Here is a 20232-nt window from a genome sequence, read left to right as displayed (position 1 = left end):
AGTTTGAGAGGTGCTGATCAAGAGGGCAGAGATCCTCATTTTGCACAGACGCTGTATTATGTTCGGTGCCTGTCCAAATGGGAGCTGTGGGTCTCAACATTGTTGCCCAGTAGAATCAACTTGGGAGCTGAGAAAATCTTTGTCTACACCCATAGTTGTAAGAGAAGCCTGGAGCCCACCACGGCCAATTAGGTGACAATAGAGGTGGGATCAGAGTGGGCCAAAGTCTTCTGCACTTACTAAAACTTATTACTAATGTGTGGCCAGGAATGAGACTATTAATGTGGGTGGTAGCCAACTGATGACCGCAAGTTGAATGAATGACCAAAACATGTCAGCTAGCCAACAGCAGGTGTTTATTGCAGTGCTGTACTTGGTGCTGAGTAACATACTACAAAGGTGTGAGGATTAATCAAGATGTTTTAAAGGATTTATTTATTTCAGAGAGAGAGAGAGAGAGAGAGAGAGCAAGTCCGTGTGGGGGCAGGGGGCAGAGGAAGAGAGAGAAAGAGTCTTTTTTTTCTTTTTAAGATTTTATTTATTTATTTGACAGAGAGAGAGGTCACAAGCAGGCAGAGAGGGGGGTGGGCAAGCAGGCTCCCCGATGAGCAGAGAGCCCGATGTGGGGCTTGATCCCAGGACCCTGAGACCAGGACCTGAGCTGAAGGCAGAGACTTAACCCACTGAGCCACCCAGGTACCCCAAGGGAGAAAGAGTCTTTTTCCAAAAAAAAAAAATTTATTTATTTATTTGACAGACAGAGAGGCAGGCAGGGAGAGAAGGAAGTAGGCTCCCTGCTAATAGAAAGCCTGATGCGGGGCTCAATCCCAAGACCCTGGGATCATGAGCTGAGCCAAAGGCAGAGGTTTTAACCCACTGAGCCACCCAGGCACCCAGGGGGAAAGAGTCTTAAGCAGACTCCAGGGTGAGTGCAGAGCCTGACTCCAGGCTCGAAATGGGGCTCAAAGTGGGGCTGGAGGCGGGGTTCCACGTGGGGCTCCAAGGGGCGCTCCATCTCATGAGCCTGAGACAACCACCCTGAGATCATGACCTTGAGATCCCGACCTGAGTGGAAACCAAGAGTCAGTGGCTTAACTGACTGCATTACCCAGGTGCCCCTTAATCAAGGTTTTCTAATCTGATGTTAAGGCTCCTACAGACAAAGCCAACACAAAGAGTACAGACCATTAAGAAAACACAGTATTCATCTACTAACAAAGGAACAATTTATACACAATGAAGGGATGGAGCCCATCTTTTTCTTTTCCTTGTCTTTCTTTTAAGCAGAGGGCACATCCAATAATATTCCACCTGATGGGAGATTCCTCAGCCTGGTGCTTTCCATTTGGTCCAAGAAGCCACTAGATGTCACTCAAGGTCCCTCAGGCTTCCCTCTCAAGGCTCCACCCAGCCATCAATTCTTTATCAGAGAACTGATGGCTGCATCCATCCATCCCTGCAGTCCACACTCTCAAAGGCAGCCAGGCAAAACTGAGGCCACAACATGTACTGGTTGACTGGGTTCCTTCCACTGCTTTCCCTAGCATCAGAGACCCACCATTCCTTCACGTATTCGAGAACAGTAACTGAGGGCTGGTGTTAAGACAAGATGTTACCTTAAGCCATGATGAAATAATGGCGAGCCATGGATCCTGTCCATGGAGTTTAATCTATGAAAGCACTTATACTAATTTGTATTGTTTATTTACTTAATAATTCTCCCTCAGACCAGAGGCTCTCCAACTTTTTTGGCCACCACACACAAAGGAAGAGAAACATTTTACATCACAACCCACATACACACAAAACACACAAACATACAACTAATGTTAAAACTTCATAGTACCAGGTTTACCTTCACTTTGTGTGATATGCTCTATTTTCTAGGCTAGTCTAATTCATTTCTTTTTTTCAAGATTCTGGTTATGATCTACCACACTGATTTTGCAATGCATTAATAAGTCACAAAGTAAGAACAAAAAATACTTGCCTTGAGGGCAAAAGCCACCTCCTACCTGTATTTCGGATGCCTGGCAAATAGTAAGTGAGCAATACTTTTTTTAAACAAATGAATGTTTGAATTTTTTTAAATGAATGAATATTATGAGAACGAATTCACATTAATATTAAGTAAACTAAGATAATTTAGATATAGATCTAAAGTGCCTATAATATGGATAATATGGAGAAGTCCGAAGAATGTACTCATATATACAGATTATATTTATATATATCTACAAATAATATTTCTTTCAGATAACATACAGATTATACACTAGGCACACAATATATACTGTCAATGTAATTTAATATTTTAGTCACACTCTAGGGCTCATGCATTTTTTAAATTCAAATGGCTAAAAACATGTTCATCTTGGAAAAAAGAAGTCATAAGGAGAAATTAACTTTTTTTCCAGGTATTAAAACTGATTAGAAATTTTAATGGCGACAAAGCTTGGCATCGGGGACTGGGGCATGATGTGATGTGTTTTGGGGTCTGGGGTGTACAGTCAAGAAAGAATTCTAGAAGTATATACAAGAAGCTGTTAATAGTGTTTATTTCTGGGCTGCCTGGGTGGCTCAAGCATTGAGCAGCTGCCTTCAGCTCAGGTCATAATCCCAGTGTTGTGGGATCAAGCCGGCATCTGGCTCCTTGCTCAGCGGGAGGCCTGCTTCTCCCTCTCTCACTCCCCCTGGTTGTGTTCCCTCTCTCTCGCTGTCTCTCTCTCTCTCAAAAAAATAAAATCTTTTTTAAAAAATAGTTTTATTTCTAGAGAGTGGGACTGGGAGTAGGAAGTCTTTGATTTTTAAAGTTTTACGTTTTTCTATAGAGTTCTTGCTCTATAGAACTAGGGATTGCTAATTTGGGCCTTCTGCTGCTTTAGAAAGGAAGGAAGAAAAGATGGAAGAATTGCTGGCAAGTGAAGAAGAGAGGGCCATGCTGACAGAGTGACCAAAACTGGGCGAACTGCTTCAGAAATACGTGCTATCTAATTAAAAAAAAAAAAAAAAAAAAAAAAGGAATTATGGGGCGCCTGGGTGGCTCAGTGGGTTAAGCCTCTGCCTTCAGCTCAGGTCATGATCCCAGGGTCCTGGGATTTAGCCCCGCATTGGGCTCTCCACTCTTCGGGGAGCCTGTTTCCCTTCCTCTCTCTCTGCCTGCCTCTCTGCCTACTTGTGATCTCTGTCTGTCAAATAAATAAAACCTTTAAAAAATAATTTAAAAAAAGATATTTAAAGCAGCTCCATGATTAAAAGAAGCCCAATCCACAGAATTCTGAACTTGGAAAAAAGCGTAAGACTTCCTTAAAGGTTTAAACTCTATAAATTGTTTTGTTTTGCTTAAAGTTATTCTGGAAGATTTCAGATAGGTAAAAAGATGAAATTCTCCCTTTGCCCCTTTGTTGTCAATCTAACACAGATTGATACTCAATTAAGGTCCCATGTCAGAGATCAGGTATTTGAAAACCTGTGTGACTTGTATGTTTCACCTCATCAGCTTAGGCAACAAAATCAAGTCACTTTTTTTTTTTAAAGGTTTTATTTGTTTATCAGAGAGAGAGAGAGAGACAGCTTGAGCAGGGGGAGGGGCAGAGTGAGAAGCAGACTCCTCACTGAGTAAGGAGCCTGATGTGGGACTCTATTCCACGATCCTGGCATCACAACCTAAGCCCAAGGCAGAGGCTTAACCGACTGAGCCACCCAGGCATCCCCAAGTCACATGTTTTTTAATATTTAAAATTCACAGTAGTCTGAGTTCTACCTAGCAAGTTGAGTCCAGATTTCCATTGGGGTTCTCTTCCCTAGATATCTCCATTGACTTAAGCGTCATTTGTTTCTTCCAAAGGGATCCTCCCAAATTGCTGATGGCAGGGCCACTCAGTCTCAGTGCCTAGTCAAACCTCATTCTCTGTTGCCTTGTGGCTGCCAAAGTTCACTGTCAAGGTCCAAGCAGCGTCCTTGGCTGCACAGGCTAGAACAAATGCCTATTCCTTCTTGGCTGTGGCTACCGAGGGTTAGAAGAGGTCCAAATGTTAACCACACAGTGCAAAAAGACAAGTCCTCTCTTGCCAATAACCTCCAAGCATGGACACAATCCTTGCTCTTTCTTTCCCAAAGTACAGCCAAGGGTAGGCTGTAGACAAAGAGAAAAAAAAAATCACAGTCAATAGCAGTGTCTACCAAATCTAGCAATGTTTGGGGCCATTTTTTAATTTTTATTTTTTGGAGGGACCACTTTTAAATGAAAAGAAAAATCTTGCTAACCCTCAAATGTAAAATTAAATTATTTAAATTATGTCTCTTAATCATGTGTAAACATAAGACTAGGCATAAAGTCCTTACTCTCCCAGCTTTTCTACACTTATAAATTAGAAAAATTTTGCAAATTAGCAAAATTAAAAATTCAATTAATACTATTTATGTAATATAGTAGATGATGTTGTTTTGCTGAAATTAAAATGTCCCTTGTGATGAGAATATGGAACTCATTTCTACAGTATGGGTTTTTAAGGGCATGCTTATAATTAACTTAATTATCCGACATTCTTCTCTGAACTTCTGTGAAACTTTGGTTCAGTGTGCCATGAGGACGCTTGATCTTCACTTAGCCAGAATGCTGTTATTGCCACAAAAAGTATTCGATTTTTTTCTCATTTGCCTAAGAAAATTAAAGTTACAGTTCTTGGTGCCAAATGCAAAATCAAGTGGCAGTGTTTCATTACAAGGTGGTCATCAAAATGATCTAGAATAGGCATTTTTAGTTTTGAAAGATATTAATTTAAAGAAGAGCAAAAATTTACACATTTTTATAGTGAATTTGCAGTATATATGATTCCATTTATATGAAGAATCCAGAGAAGGCAAATCTATAAGGATAGAAAGTAAATTAGTGGTTGTCAGGCTGAGGGAGGAGGGAGTGGAGAGTGACTGCTAATGGGTAAGAGTGTCTTCTGGTAGTGATGTTCTGGAAGCTGCATAGCTTCGCAAATATACTAAAAAGCATTGAACTGTATGCTTTAAAAGGATGAATTTTACGGTATGTGAATTAGATATCAATTTTTTTGGGTGGTTGGGAGTGTTTATTTCCCCTCCCCCCAGATGAATGATGGCTGTGAGATATTTTTATATCAGTTTTTAAAAAGTGACTTCATAGTTTTCCTAAAGAACTGTAGATGGATATGAGGCTTACACGTATTTAAAGGGCTCGTCCTGCGGAGTTTCCCAAAACAAAGTGTGTCCCCTCCAGCCTCTCTAATGTTGAGACTCCAGCTGTGTTTATGTTACAAGTCAGATACCAAGATGATTGCCCTCAACCTTTACCAGGTAGTAGTGGTGATAAGACCCACCCAGGGGGTATCAGGTATTAAAAAAAATAATAATAAAAAAAAGACAGACAGACAGACAGAAAGAAAGGGAGGTATATAAACCAAGAACTATAAATGTCAAAGGAGGAAGGAGTTCTTACTTCTGATGAAGTCCCACATGATCTTTGGTTGGAGGATACTGGGTGTTAATAGGTGGAGATCCTGGATGTTGATAGGTGGAGATGAAGTGAAGAGCATTTTAACAGGGAAAATAGTATGAACAAAGATATGGGAAATGGAGAGCTAGAGCCGAAAGCATTTATGGAAGGATGAATGAGCACTCGTTGGAACTAAGTTCTGGGAAGGAAAGTAAGTTGAAGAGGTAAAGCAAGAAGAATATGGACTGACAAGCTGTCTTTTTAAGATGGAAAAATTGAGAGGGCATGCGAAGGAGAAGATAGTAGAAATCTCTGTTTCTCACAGATTTGTATAAATTTGCAAGATTTTATCTTGTAAAAACCAGCCCCGATTAATTAGGCATTTTGTTGACTTGGAGCAAAAGTGATACTTGAAAGAACGCTTATATGAATTCAGCGCTGGTGGGGTACTAACGATAAAAGCAAGGAAGAGCAAGAAAGGACCAGGCTACAGGAGTGGGCACTGGCAAAAATGATTGCAAAAGGAGGTGTGCTGGTCCCCAAATCCCTCCTCCCATCATTTCAGCTGGCATCACTCAGCCCGTAGGCATCAGTTTTATCACAATGAGTTTATAGCATCAGTAAAATACGACTGCACTTGACATGGCAACACCAAATTCATATGTGTTATTCGAATGAATTAATTCAATTTTTAAAGCACACCATTCTTGACACACAGAAAGCACCCAGACCATTCGTTTTATAAAAGAACAGTGTTTGTTTTTTGTTTTAGTGTCTATATTTAGGAGAGGAAGTGATTCAAAACTGCATCCTAAAACCTGTATCCTCTATTAGTACTGAAGTTGGAAAGACCTTGGGCCAAGAAGTCTGGTTTTCCCCTTTAAAACTTGGGTTTCTGCCCCTCCGTCGAGTTCCTTAGGTCAGTAGGTCCAGCAGGGGTCGCAGTTCAAGTAACGAATTGCTGCTAGGCCATGGGGCGGGGCCACAGCGCCCCGCCCCTCTTCCAGCCCTTCCTTCCCAACCTACCCAGGTCCGGCCTCCATCGCACCTGCGTGTCCCCCCGGCGCCCGCTTTGGTGCAACCTCTTCTGCGGGCGCTAGCTGGGAGGATTTCGGCCTCGCCTCTCGCGAGATCGCCTCAAGTTGTGGCCGCCGCCGCTCCTGGCCGCTGAGTGGCGGCGTCTGCGCAGCCGCCATGTTCGGTTGCTATGCTGTGGCCTGGGAGACGGGGTGTGCTTGAGAGAGGAGGAGGAGACGGAGGAGGAGGAAGAGGAGGAGGACAAGGAGTGGATAGACTGAGCTCCTCTTGCACTCTCACACACAAACGCTGGCCAGGATTGTCCGCCTGCTCTTGCCGCGCTGCGCGCTTTTCCGCTCCTCGCGCCCCCCCCACATTGTTCTCTCAGGACTCCTGAGTCCCCAGGGGCTGAATTCGGGGGCCTGAGCCGGGGATAGGAGAGACTTGGCTTTGGTCGGAGGTTTGGGGCCAGCCCCCACCCCTGGCGCCCCGGGGCTCCCCTCCCCCACGGCACTTTGGGGGGTGTGGATTATCTCATCCCCGCAGGGAGGTGGGAGAGCGCGCCTGCAGCCAGCCTCCCGCCCGCCTCCCCAGCGGCGCCGGTCCGCGGCAGCCCCGCAGTATGAGGTGGTGCTGGCCGCTCGGGGCCGTGGCGCGGCCGCTGCGGCGGCGGCTGCTAGGGGGGCGCTGAGGGAGCCCCCGGGAGCAGCGCGGCGGACGCGCTTCCCCCCGGCGCGCCCGGGCCTCGAGGCTTTTCTTCTCCAGCCGAGGGGACGCGGCTGTGCTACGAAGGTAAGAGGCTCTGGGGTCCCGACTGGCCTCTCGGCCCTGCGCTGTGCGCGGAGCTGTTACCTGGGTGTGGGAGGCGAGCCAGGTAGGGCTTGCCGGAGGCAGCAAGGTTGATTTAAGAGAAGGAGAAAAATGATGCTTGTTCCCCCCGCCCCCCTTTCTTCCCGGGACCTCAGCTTTCGCAGCTCCTGGGGGTTATAGTTGGAACATGGGTGAGCTAAGGGAGAGGGGATGGAATCGGTGCGGAGATGGAATGTTCCACAGGACTTAAAGTCTAGGTACGATTTTAGAATCTTCTGAGTTTTCCATTGTTGGTAGGATTCCTTTTTTTTTTTTTTTTTTTAATTTTAAATTGGGTTGTATGAGTGCTTCTTACATATGCTGCCTGGGCAGATTGTCCGTACTATTGAAGTTTTAAGGCTCTTGTGAGTCTACCGGCATATACTTGTATTTAGGAATCTGTAGTTGGGCCAAAAAAAGTTGAGATGTAGCTAAGTAGATGTACTGATGCATTTCCCAGGGTTTCCTTAAAATGAAACAGTTTACATCCTACATATATTGTTGTGATACATATATTGGTGTGTCTGCGAAATTTGGAAGGGGAGGCTTTTATGTCTAGGGTTGCCTCTTATAGTGACACCACTATGGACAAGAACGATTTTGTAGGATTTTTCAAGCGCTTGTTCCAGGGGAACCTGTATATCTTCAATATACCAACTGCTTTTAAATCAGAGTTGGAGTAATATTAGGTTTATGTGACCAAATCTTGGGTCTGGTTGAAAACTACAGCTTAACACATTTTTATGGAGGGGGAGAAAAAAATCACCCAAAGCCAGTATATCCGACTTCTAAAAGATGGTTTGAGTAAAAAGACTATGGAACAGTAAAAGCCCGGACATTTTTTTATCCTGATTTTGGAACCTTAACTTGCCAGAGAGAACGATTTTTCGTTTTTTTTTTAGGGGAGTAGGAACTGACCTTAAATAAATGATCAGAGTCCAGAGTGTGCTTATTGAAATAGAGCTAGATATATCAATTAGATCTTGAATTTGATGAATATAAATTCAGCGAATTTTTACGAAGGAGATTTTTCATAAGCCTAAGTTTGTATAGAATTTTACTGACTCAAAATAAGAGTGCAATCTTTTGTGGACCCCACCATTTTTTGACAGAATAAGTTTATGCTCCAGTTACCACAGAATTTATTTTTATGTCTCTTTCTGTTTTTTGTTTTGTTTTACTTTAATGACACACGTATCTTTGTTAACTGTTTTTCACTGAAACATGCGCATGGTCCAATATTGTGTTCCTGAGTGGTTTGGTTTAATAAAAACAAACAAACAAACATGGTCTTTCAGGCCATGGAATATTTATGATTTAGCTAATCTGGTTTAAATATTTGGCAAGAGATTAAAAAAAAAAAGCCATCACTATTTTGTAGTTTTTATTAATAGTAGGTTAAAGTTTATTAAGCTAGGAAATCACATGTTAACTGAAAAGTAGTAATGAAGAGGATATGACTTTCTTATTGCCTGTTTCCTAATCTGTTTAGCTTTGGGGCTGTGGGTATTGAATTGTTTCAAACCCGTGGTTTTTTCTTATGTTCTGAGTATCTTTTAGGTTTTTAAACGTAAAATATGTTTTTAAAATGTCCCTACTAACTTGGTTACTTTAAATTTGTGACACCCAATTTCTAATTTAGGCTAGGCATAAAACCAGCATTGATTGAACACACTTGCTAAAAATACTTTCTGGGTCAGATGTACTTAGAGTGCAGCCTCAGGAAAATTCATTTGACCTATTCTAATGCAACCAATGTACACTTCATTATTACTGAAGGACTTTAAAAAATTATAGACTCTTACAAATTAAATTTCATCAGTTCAGGCATAGAAGCCTGACTTTTTTTAATGTATAAAGTACTTTATGTAGGATAGTGATGAAGACTTTTTTTTTAAACTTTTCATTAAAAAAAAAATTATGTGACCCACTCCGTAGAATATTGTTACTCTCTGATTTGTATATTCAAAATATTTTAGTTTTATCTAATAAAATTAATTAGAGTTGTAAAGTAACAGTATAATATGCAGTGTTTATCTTTAGCATTTATGTGAGTTGTTCTGAACTCTTTAAGGGGGATTGTTGGTCATGTTTTGAGTGAATTATCTTTAAGGACCAAGGTAAGAGAATGCCAGACATATTTCAAGGAGACATTGAGGGGGTCCTCCTCCCCTGCTCTTTGGGAGTTAATATGGTCAGTTTTAAGCAACAAGAAAGCTTTAAAAAATATATATGTAGAGGTCTTGTTTGGTGGATGTCTAAACATGAACCTTTAAAAGTTCTTTAATTCTTTATTAGTTTTAGGAGTGTAAAATTGATGATCTCATGAGAAATGGCAAGTTTCTAACTTGATGTGGCTGAATATGAGTTGTTGCTCCTACATAAAATTTACTGTTGGCAGAAAATCACTGGCTACAAACTGAGTTGAATTTTGTTGTTTTTCTGTGTAATAGCATGCATAGTGTGAAGTTTTTTATGTGCTGTAGTCTAGATTTGTTAAATTTGTCCATTTACTAGATTAAGCTATGAAACCTGGAAGGTTGGTTTAACATTCTGGAAATCTTTTTTATTACTGTTTACCGGAAAAGTATTGTAAGAGGAAAGTGTTATTCCTTCATCTAATATTCAATTAGTAGTACAGGTGGCGAGAAGGAATGTAATGTAGAAGTACTGTAGAATCTTCTTTACTGGTGTGGAAGTGCAGTATCTAGAGACAGTGTAATTTCTTTCTTTTCCTTTGCATGATCAGTTAGTATAGTCATATTTAAAATAGGATGGGAAATAAGCAAGAAATTTATTACATTCTCTTCTACTTCACTCAAGGCATTTCCCTTTACCTTTGTTCTTCATTTTTCATTATTCCTGAGTAGCAACCCTGGAAGAAATGTGCAAGTATTTGAAGAAATTGATAGGAACAGATTGAAAATTAGATGCTGTGAATTATCTTGAAGGGAAGATATTAATTGGGGTGTTCTTGTGTTTGTATCTTTTAATAAAGATGTTATTTGGGGATTAGAAAGAAAAAAGTATCCAAAGGGTAAGTGTTAATTGTCTGTTGTGCCTGACAGAGTAAAGGGGCTTTTCATGTTATCACACATAATCATCAAGTACACTTTGTGAGAGAAGTATTAATCCTTTGCTTCCTCCCCCCACCCCAATGGGGTCAAAGGGAAATTAACTAGTCTAGGATCACACTACTAATAAGTAGAATTAAAATGAGGTCTGTCTGACTCAAGTTTATTTTGTAGATTATGCTGTCCAATTAAACTTTCTACAGTGATGGAAATACTCTTTCTGCACTGTCAGGTATGGTAGCCATTAATCATGTGTGGCATAGATCACTTGAATGTGATTATCATGCCTGAGGAACTGTAAATTGTATTTAATTTTAACCAGTTTAAATTTAAATAACCAGATATTGCTAGAAGCTATTAATATTGGTTAGCACAGCTTTAGATCTTGCTGCCTAGGAAATCTGAGTTTTAGTAGTGAATCTTCCACTAGTTTGTATATGACATTTAGACACCTTATTTAGTTTTTTTTTTTTTTTTTTAAGATTTTATTTATTTATTTGACAGAGAGGCAGGCAGAGAAAGAGGAAGGGAAGCAGGCTCCCCACTGAGCAGAGAGCCTGATGTGGGGCTTGATCCCAGGACCCCGTGAACATGACCTGAGCTGAAGGCAGAGGCTTTAACCCACTGAGCCACCCAGGTGCCCCTATTTAGTTCTTGAGCCTCAATTTAATCCGTTGTGAAAATGAAGAGGTTGTCACTATAAGATTATGTCCACTGTCCCTTCTTGCTCTAGAGTTCTGGGATTCTTATTAAAATGTACAGTAGTATTGGGACGCCTGGGTGGCTCAGTTGGTTAAGCAGCTGCCTTCAGCTCAGGTCATGATCCCAGCGTCCTGGGATCGAGTCCCACATCGGGCTCCTTGTTCGGCAGGGAGCCTGCTTCTCCCTCTGACTCTGCCTGCCACTCTGTCTGCCTGTGCTTGCTCTCGCTTGCTCTCTCTCTGACAAATAAATAAATAAGATCTTAAAAAAATAAAAATAAAAATAAAATGTACAGTAGTATTAAATATTTCTGAAAGGACTCCTCTTCCCAAAATACTCACCCCTTATGTAAACAATTTTGTTTGTTTAGTCAGTTTCCTTTGTAGAAGAATATGTATAAAGCACAGGTAAAGAATGGTGGAATATTCCCCCCGCCCCCGTTATAAAACATTGTTTAACAAAAGACTGTACTTCTCCTTGGAACAAAGTTTGAATGTTTAAAGACCATATTTGAGGGGCACCTGGGTGGCTCAGTTCATTAAGCGGCAGCTTTCTGCTCAGGTCGTGATCCCAGGGATCGTAGGATCAAGTCCCACAACCAGCTTCTGGCTCAGCAGAGAGCTGGTTCTCCCTCCCACTCTGCCTGCTGCTCTCCCAACTTGTACTCTTCCTTTCTGTCAAATGAATAAATAAAATCTTAAATAAATAAATAAAAGAAAATCTAGCATAAAATATTCATACCACTGGACTATTATCCAAATAGTTTAGGATTTTAAACTGAGGAAACAAACTTTAAGCACAGAGAGATACACTGCAGATTTTAAGAATGGAAACTTAAGCAATCACATGATTGATAAATCACAGTGAATTGCTAAGCAGTTGTTTATATTCACTGTGATAGAAATGGAAAAATGAGAAAAATGTCAGCTAGTTGTTTCCTAGGTTTTCTTTTAAAGAGAAATTTTAAAGAACAATGAGCATTTTTGTTTGGGGGGGGGAAATGCTAATTGATTATAAAATTTTACCCGGTTTTAATTTAATTTTACCTAAATGGTTTTAATTAATTTATTTTGGAAAATTTGGCTTATTGGGAAATGATGTAGTAAACACTCATTTACCAACCTAATTCTGGGATGGTAACACATGTCAACAAACGATTACGATTCAGAGTGACAAGTGTAATAAGAACTGGGGGAAATGAGAAGTGGCATTTGAGTAGTGTCTTGGAGGATGGATTGGAATTGATCTGGGTAGAGAGAACAGCATGTACAAAATGTCAGAAGTATGAAAGGATGCCTAGTGTGTTTGGAGAAATGCAAGTTGTCTTGTATATGTCGGCTCTGTCTGTGGAATGAGTCTTGATGTCTGTGTTCCTGCATGTGGATGTTGATTACTTAGGAGATGAAACCTTCTGAGGTCCTTGTTTGGGCTATGTGTGGAATTACAGTAAGAACTTTAGAACTTCCAAACTGGTGTGTCAGGAGTGCCATGCCTATGCGCCAGAGAGCAAGGTACCCATCAACCTATTGGACCTGGGCATATTGGAACCCCCAGATGGTTTCCTTTGACATTAATTAAACAGTCTTGGCTTATCCCACTGTGCTAAAAAATATTTTCTTTGGTGCCAAGGTGAGAAAAGGAATGAGAAAAGCACTGTTTTACTGGCTTTAAGTATTGGAAAGTTTATAGTACCCACTCAGCCTTGGCATTCCCACATGTGATAAAAAAAAAATATATGTATAACCAATACCAGACCCTAAAATAAACACAAAGGTGGTCAGATTAAAGTCCCTCTTTTAACCTGCCTTTTTTCTCTTCCCTTTCCTCCCAGTAATTACTTTATTGTTTTGTGCGTATATGTGAAATATATTTTTGGTGCTTCTGCAATGCTCTTCCGGACACAGGTGTTTAGTCTGCCTCTTGGGAAATCAGAATTTACATTTGGAAGCAATTGTAGGTATTTAAATAATGGAATAAGATTAGGTACAAGTTTTGAAAGGTAACTCTTAACTTCTAGATCATGATTTCATTGGAAGGAGATAAGGACATGCAAAGATGAAGTTAGAAATGGCATAGAGAGACTGGTTAGGATGCTCTTGCAGTGGTCCAGGTGAGAGATTATGGTTGGAAATGGGGAAATCAAAATAAGGATGTGGGGCTAGAAGTGAAAACTAATTAGGCAGTTTCATTAGAATGGATATAAGAGGAAAAGAGGAAAAGATTTCTTCTTTGGGCAGCTGGAAAGGGAAAGCCAAATAATTTTTATTGAGTACACGTAGTGAGTCAGGTATTTTGCTAGGCACCAAGGGTGTCATGAGTTCTTACTGAATTTTAAAAATTAATTTATTTTGAAATAATTTCAAGCCTACAGAAAAGTTGCAAATCCAGCACAAAGAGCTCTGGAATTTCCTTCAACCAATTTTTTTCCCTTGAATTATTTCAATTAAAAATCTTTTCCTTGGGGTCTCCTGGGTGGCTTTGTGGGTTAAAGCCTCTGCCTTCAGCTCAGGTCACGATTGGGATGGAGCCCTGCATTAGGCTCTCTGCTCAACAGGGAGCCTGCTTCCCGGGGGAGCACCCCCCCCACTTGTTGATCTCTGTGAAATAAATAAATAAAATCTTAAAAAAAACCTTTTCCTTAAATAATTTTTCTAATATATATATATATATTACATATATATATTGTGTGTATACAAGATAAGTGTGCAGCATTCTTTTGTGTGACTCACTGTAGTGGGCTCAGTGAGGACTTTTCTTCCAGATGCCTTAGAAAAAACTTGAACATCATCTTTGACCCTTTGTCTCTTTCTGCTACATCTTATTAGATTCTCAAATTTTAGTGAAAGTACCAAGTCATCTCATTTCTGGCCTCTCATTTTTATCCCTGCTTCCAGTAATTTCAGAGAAATGTACCATTTTTTTATCTCAATAGGCTGTTTGAGAACCATTTGAGAGCAAGTAGCACACATGATGCCCTTCACTCCTAAGTAATAAGTGTGTCTTTACCAAAACACGGATGGTCTTTTACATAATCACCAAATCAGAGAATCAACACTGATGCAACACTACCTTCAAATCCCCAGATGCCATTCAAAATTCTCCTTTTATCCCAACAGTTTCTCTCTTTTCTTTTTGGTCTAAGATCCAGTTGAGGATCACACATTACATTTAATTATAATGTCTCTTCGGTCTCCTCAGTTTGAAACAGTTCCTCAGTATTTGTCTTTTATGACCTTGACTTTTTTTATTCTGTAAGATATCCCTTAACTTCGGTTCATCCAGTGGTTTGCTTGTGTGCGTTGTTGGCAGGTATACCATAGAAATGATGTGCTGGGGGCACCTGGGTGGCTCAGTGGGTTAACCCTCTGCCTTCGGCTCTGGGTCATGATCTCAGGGTTCTGGGATTGAGCCCTGCATCAGACTCTCTGCTTGGCAGGGAGTCTGCTTCCCCCCACCCCCACCCCCACCACCTGCCTTTCTGCCTACCTGTTATCTCTTTCTGTCAAATAAATTAATTAAACTCTTAAAAAAAAAAAAGAAATGATGTGCTCATCTTAGTGTATCACTAGGATGCATACAGTATTGTCCCATCACTGTGATGTTTACCCTGAACACGTTATGTTCCTCTCTACTAGGTTTCTACACTGTAAAGTCATCCTTTTTACTTTTGTAATTGGTAACTCTTTTGTGGGAAGAGCTCTAACGCTCCAAGAAGGCTTTTCTTCATCAAACCTCCATTCACCAGTCTTTGGGGCCACTGATGATGACTTCTGCCTGAATCAGCCATTACTATAAAGGTTGCCATCTGTACTTACTGGTTGATTTTCTACTGAAAACACATGTCTTCCTTCTTCCCCATGCATTTATTTACCCATTCATTTAATTATATCAGTATGTACTCGTGGATTTCTATTCCTTTTCAGTGTGTTTTATTGTTATTATTGACTTTTTTTTAAATGTTTAAATTGTCCTAGATTTGGCTAGTGGGACCCCCTTCAGGAGGGCTCCTGAATCTTTTTGATATGTCCCCATCCTTTGAATCATTTCTTACTTTCTGGCATGAGATGTTCCAAACTCATTTTGTACTTTTTCTGTTCCAGCTCTGGAATCGTGCATCTTCTCAAGGAATTCTGATTTCTTCTAGTAGAGGTGATATCTGGAAACTGAGATTTTTATGCTTAATGTGCTCATTAATGTGTTGGAGTATAATCACTTCTAGAGTGGACATAGCTAGGAAATGTATGCACACACAAACACCTGAATTTGTTTCTATATTTAATTATATATATTTATATTTTACATTTATATTTGTATTTTACATTGATATATCAATTCCAATCCAACACCCCAGGGTTCTTTCTAGTCTTCCCCTTTCTGTATTTGTAAATCCTTTTACACAGTAAGAAATTGGCTACCATTATCCTTAGTATATTTACTTACATGCTCAGTCACCTTGTATCTGCCAGTTTCCCAACCTTAGGCTAGTTGTCCCTTGCTTGCCACCTCTGAGGCCCATGGCATGGGGTCTTCTGGGCATGTGAGGAAGGGAAAGGAACTTCTCTCATTTAATCTCTCTCTCTTTTTTTTTTAATCTGAACAAAACCTTGTTAGGTGTTTTCAGTTTTAAAGGAGGACAAAGTGGAAATTCAGAAAAGTGTGTGACTTTAAGCATGTTACCATGTAAATAGCAGAGTAAATATTTTGAATTCAGATTTATGTGATGCTAAAGCATTTTTTTCCCCCCTCCTATACTTTATAGCCTCTGGAATTTAAAGTGTCGGGATTTAGGGTTGTATTAGTGGTAGTTGAAGATGTGGGTATGACTGTTACTATTTAACCAAGTGTGAATAAAAGTAAGGAATTGGGTCACTGACAGAGCCCTGAAGCATTATCATTTAAGGGTTAGGGGCTTTTAGAAGTAAAGAAACTTAAGTGGTGGTGAGAGAGGAGACTCTGTTTGTGTGGTAGAGGGCGATGAAGGAAGGAGTTTTAGGCAGGTATCCAATGCTGAGAGATAGGAACAAAAGTTGAATTTGGCTATTGGAAAGTTATTGATGACCTTAGCCCATTGGTTTTCAGATATGTTTAGGCAGGCTACCTATATCAGAATTAAGGGGCACCTGGGTGACTCAGTCGGTTGAGCATCTGACTCTTGATTTTGGCTCAGGTCATGATCCTGGAGCCCTAAGATCAAGCTCTGCATTGGGCCCTGAGCTCAGTGGGGAGTTCTGCTTGAGATTCTTTCTCTCCCTCTGACACCCCTCCCCACCCCCCCGCCCCCGCTCTCTCTCATAAATACATAAATCTTTAAAAAAAAAAAAATCAACTCCCCATGTTTCATTTCAGACCTTATAGATTGTTACAGGTTTTTGTTTTTTCTTTTTTACGATTTTATTTGAGGGGAGCAGCAGAGGGAGAGGGAGCCCGATGCGGGGCTGGATCTCAGGACCCAGGATCTTTCATGACCTGAGCTGAAAGCAGACACTTAACTGACTAAGCCACCCAGTTGTCCCTCGACCTTATAGATTATTAAAAGGCCAAGTAAGGAATGGGAAAGTGGCTACATAGGAAATCGCTTAAATCCTGCTCTCATTATTCTGAAATATATAAAGTTTGAGATTCATTGTCTTAGCAGAAGAGTTATAATAGAGGGGTTAGTGAAAAACTAGATTGAGGAAGATAGACATAGAATGAGTGTAGACTAGACAACTCCTAGAAATTTGGTCATAAAGGGAAGAAGGAATATCTCTTGGGTCGTGGTGGAATAGGGGACAGAATCAAGAAAAAATCCCCCCCCCCCTTTTTTTAAAGGTTCACATCCACCTTAACATTTGGGGGATTAAGAGTAAGAAACTGTATAGTGGTTATTTGAACTACTATGCATCAGGCGCTGTGCTCCGCAGTGAGGTTATAGAATGAATAAGACATGATCTTTATCTTCAAGGAGATTATGCTTCTTTCTTCTGGGGAATTTAAAATCTGTTATACTGCTAGGAATGTATACAGGTAAGTCATCATTAACTATGTCAGTATATAGTAAAATATGTACAGGTAAGTTCTAATTAATAAGTGTAGCAGAATATATTACAAAACTCAGGCTTCTCAAGTATTTAAAAATTTGTGTAAAAATTTTTTAATTGGTAATACGGTTTCTTGGTTCAAATTTCAAAATAATATAAAAAGGTATATATTGAGAGTCTTTTTTTTTCCATTTTAAAAAAATTAACATATAATATATTATTAGCCCCAGGGTACAGGTCTGTGAATCACCAGGTTTGCAAACTTCACAGCACTCACCATAGCACATACCTTCTCCAATGTCTGTGTTGAGAGTCTTATTACTACTCTGTCCCTGCCTTCTCTGCTCTCTATAGGTTATTTATTATTTATGTATTTTACCAGTAGTTTTGCAAATAGAAACAAAATATATAGAAACTGTTTCCCCTAGTTTTTATGTAAAAGGCAGCATATTAATGTTTTTTTTTTTAAATATTTTATTTATTTATTTGACAGAGATCACAAGTAGGCAGAGAGGCAGGCAGAGAGAGAGAGAGGAGGAAGCAGGCTCCCTGCTGAGCAGAGAGCCCGATGATGCGGGACTCGATCCCAGGACCCTGAGATCATGACCTGAGCCGAAGGCAGCGGCTTAACCCACTGAGTCACCCAGGCGCCCCATATTAATGTTTTATATTATGGCCTTTTCATTTGAACTGTATGTTGGTGGTCCTTTGACTTCAAAATATAGGGAGTTCTCCCCTTTTTTCTTTTATATAATGACGTATTCTTTTGTGTGGATATGCTATTAGGCTAACTGATTATAATTACATACCTTTTTTTTGTTTGTTTTAAAGATTTATTTATTTATTTGTCAGAGAGCACAAGCAGGGGGAATGGCAAGCAGAGGAAAAAGCAGGCTCCCCACTAAGCATGGAGCCTGATATGGAACTTCATCCAAGGACCCTGGATCACAACCCGAGCCAAAGACAGACACTTAACCAATTGAGCCACTGGGCATCCCTGATTCTAATTATTTAAACTTTTACTCTACTTCAGTTTTTTAAGCCCCTTTACTTGTGCAACTCATTTTCTTTCACCTTTTCTATATGAATTAGTGCTCCCATGAGGCATCTTGCTTCAGGGATGTTATTTTCTGTACCTAAAGTCCTTTAATGCCTAGTCAGAGAAGCCTTTCTGACTTTGTGGCCAAGCAGAAGACTTACTTATTGTAGTAGCTTAGATGTAAGGGAAATAAAAAGGATGAAACTAGTATTTGTTGAACTCTGCTGGGTGTTTTAAAATATAATACCTCATTTATTTAATTCCCTCACCAACCCTGTAAATAGGTAGTGCTATCCCCTATCTGTAGACGAAGTTGAGGCTCAAAAGGCTTAGTTGTTTAGACTTTCACAGCTAGAAAATGGCAGATTTAGGTTTTGAAAGTAGGTTAATTTGAGTCCAGAATCTGTATCTTTTCTGCTGCTGTCCTATTTTCTGTCTCCTATTTTTGAATTCTTGAATTCTAGTCTTATAGCTGGACCTCTTTGCTATCTGCTTTGTGCCTTTCATCAAGAACCTTGAAATTTGGCATGTTGCCCTATTACGTTTTTCCTGATTGCTGGGATAGCACCTCCTTATCAGACCTCTACCACACAGGCCGTGCTTGCCCAGATCGCTGCCTATTGCTTGCTACTGTTGCTGTGGATACTATTTTTTAGCTCTCTGTCTAGATTGCCTTTTGTTATTGCTGAGTTTCCCTTTCTCTAATTTTTCCTGCTGTATGCCTGTTACCACTTGAGCTTCAGTTTGGCAATAAGAAGCTTGGGCAAAACCCCTGAAATTTTGGGCGATGATTTTTTTTTTTTTTTAAGATTTTATTTATTTATTTGACAGAGATCACAAGTAGGCAGAGAGGCAGGCAGAGAGAGAGAGGGAAGCAGGCTCCCCACTGAGCAGAGAGCCCGATGTGGGACTCGATCCCAGGACCCTGAGATCATGACCTGAGCTGAAGGCAGCAGCTTAATCCACTGAGCCACCCAGGCACCCGGGGGATGATTTTTTAAATAGCTCATCGTGTCTGTTTGAACTTTTAAAATAAGTCTCCTTAAAGTGCATTCTGCCATTGGTTTTGCCCTTTTTAATCCTCCTCTGCACTGTAGCCAGAGTGATGACATTCACATCCAATCACATTACGTACACCCTGCTCAGAATTTTTTATTGCCTCTCCATCTGCCTCTAAGATAAAATATAAACTCATGGTCAGCTCCTGGCTTCCATTCCAAGCCTCACTCCCATACTGCATGGTATTCACAGTGCCTTGCATATAATAAATGCTAATTTAATACAGAGTATTCTTTGATTAGAATGAATGAGTTTTCCAAAGAGATGAAAATTATTTAGGAAATATTTTTAAAGTAATGTTGATGTTCTTTTTCTTTTTTAGTTATTTCTTAGTGCATGGAAGTAATATATTTTTACAAACTCCAAGAATTTCCAGATTGTTTTATTTACTTTGGAATTTTAAAAATCTCTGTACTTGGTTTTTTTACATTTCCAACTTACCTGTTCCAGCCTGATACATACTGTGATCAGTTACTGTGCTTACTACAGAAACAACTATTTCTAAGGTTTTGTGATTTGGAAAAATTTTTAGGTGATTGTGATTTTTTTTTTTTTAAAGATTTTATTTATTTATTTGACAGAGAGAAATTACAAGTACACTGAGAGGCAGGCGAGAGAGAGAGAGAAGGAAGCAGGCTCCCTGCTGAGCAGAGAGCCTGATGCGGGACTCGATCCCAGGACCCTGAGATCATGACCTGAGCCGAAGGCAGCGGCTTAACCCACTGAGCCACCCAGGCGCCCGGTGATTGTGATATTGTAACCCACCTTGCATGTAACTATTTTTATGGGTTTTTATCTGTGTTCACGTAATTATTTACAAAGCAGTTATTTAGGTCAACAGTTATATGCAATTCTGAGATCCCTAAGGCCCTGAAAAATAAAACTTTTTATAACTAATTTGATAGCCAAACTTGACCTAAACTGGTGTGAGGCTACTAAGACTTTACATCAAACATTCCTAAGGTACTCTAAGGACACTTTAAATAGTCTTATGGTTAATACAGGGTG

The 20232-nt window shown here is 40.1% G+C and overlaps 1 protein-coding gene across 2 annotated transcripts in view; it reads left to right on the top strand.

Moving 5' to 3' along the window:
- Positions 1 to 6674: 6674 nt before the first annotated feature.
- Positions 6675 to 20232, top strand: part of PTPN4 (protein tyrosine phosphatase non-receptor type 4) — a 219305-nt gene continuing 205747 nt past the window's right edge. Inside the window, exon 1 of one of the 2 annotated variants that reach the window (XM_059166618.1) lies at positions 6675 to 7273. The gene's annotated coding sequence lies outside the window, so the exon portion shown is untranslated. The remainder of the gene's footprint in view (positions 7274 to 20232) is intronic. The other variant, XM_059166620.1, reaches the window with a different exon arrangement.

The sequence above is a fragment of the Mustela lutreola genome, chromosome 3, assembly GCF_030435805.1.
Source record: "Mustela lutreola isolate mMusLut2 chromosome 3, mMusLut2.pri, whole genome shotgun sequence".
NCBI lineage: Eukaryota > Metazoa > Chordata > Mammalia > Carnivora > Mustelidae > Mustela > Mustela lutreola.
This window is presented reverse-complemented; position numbering and strand designations above follow the sequence as displayed.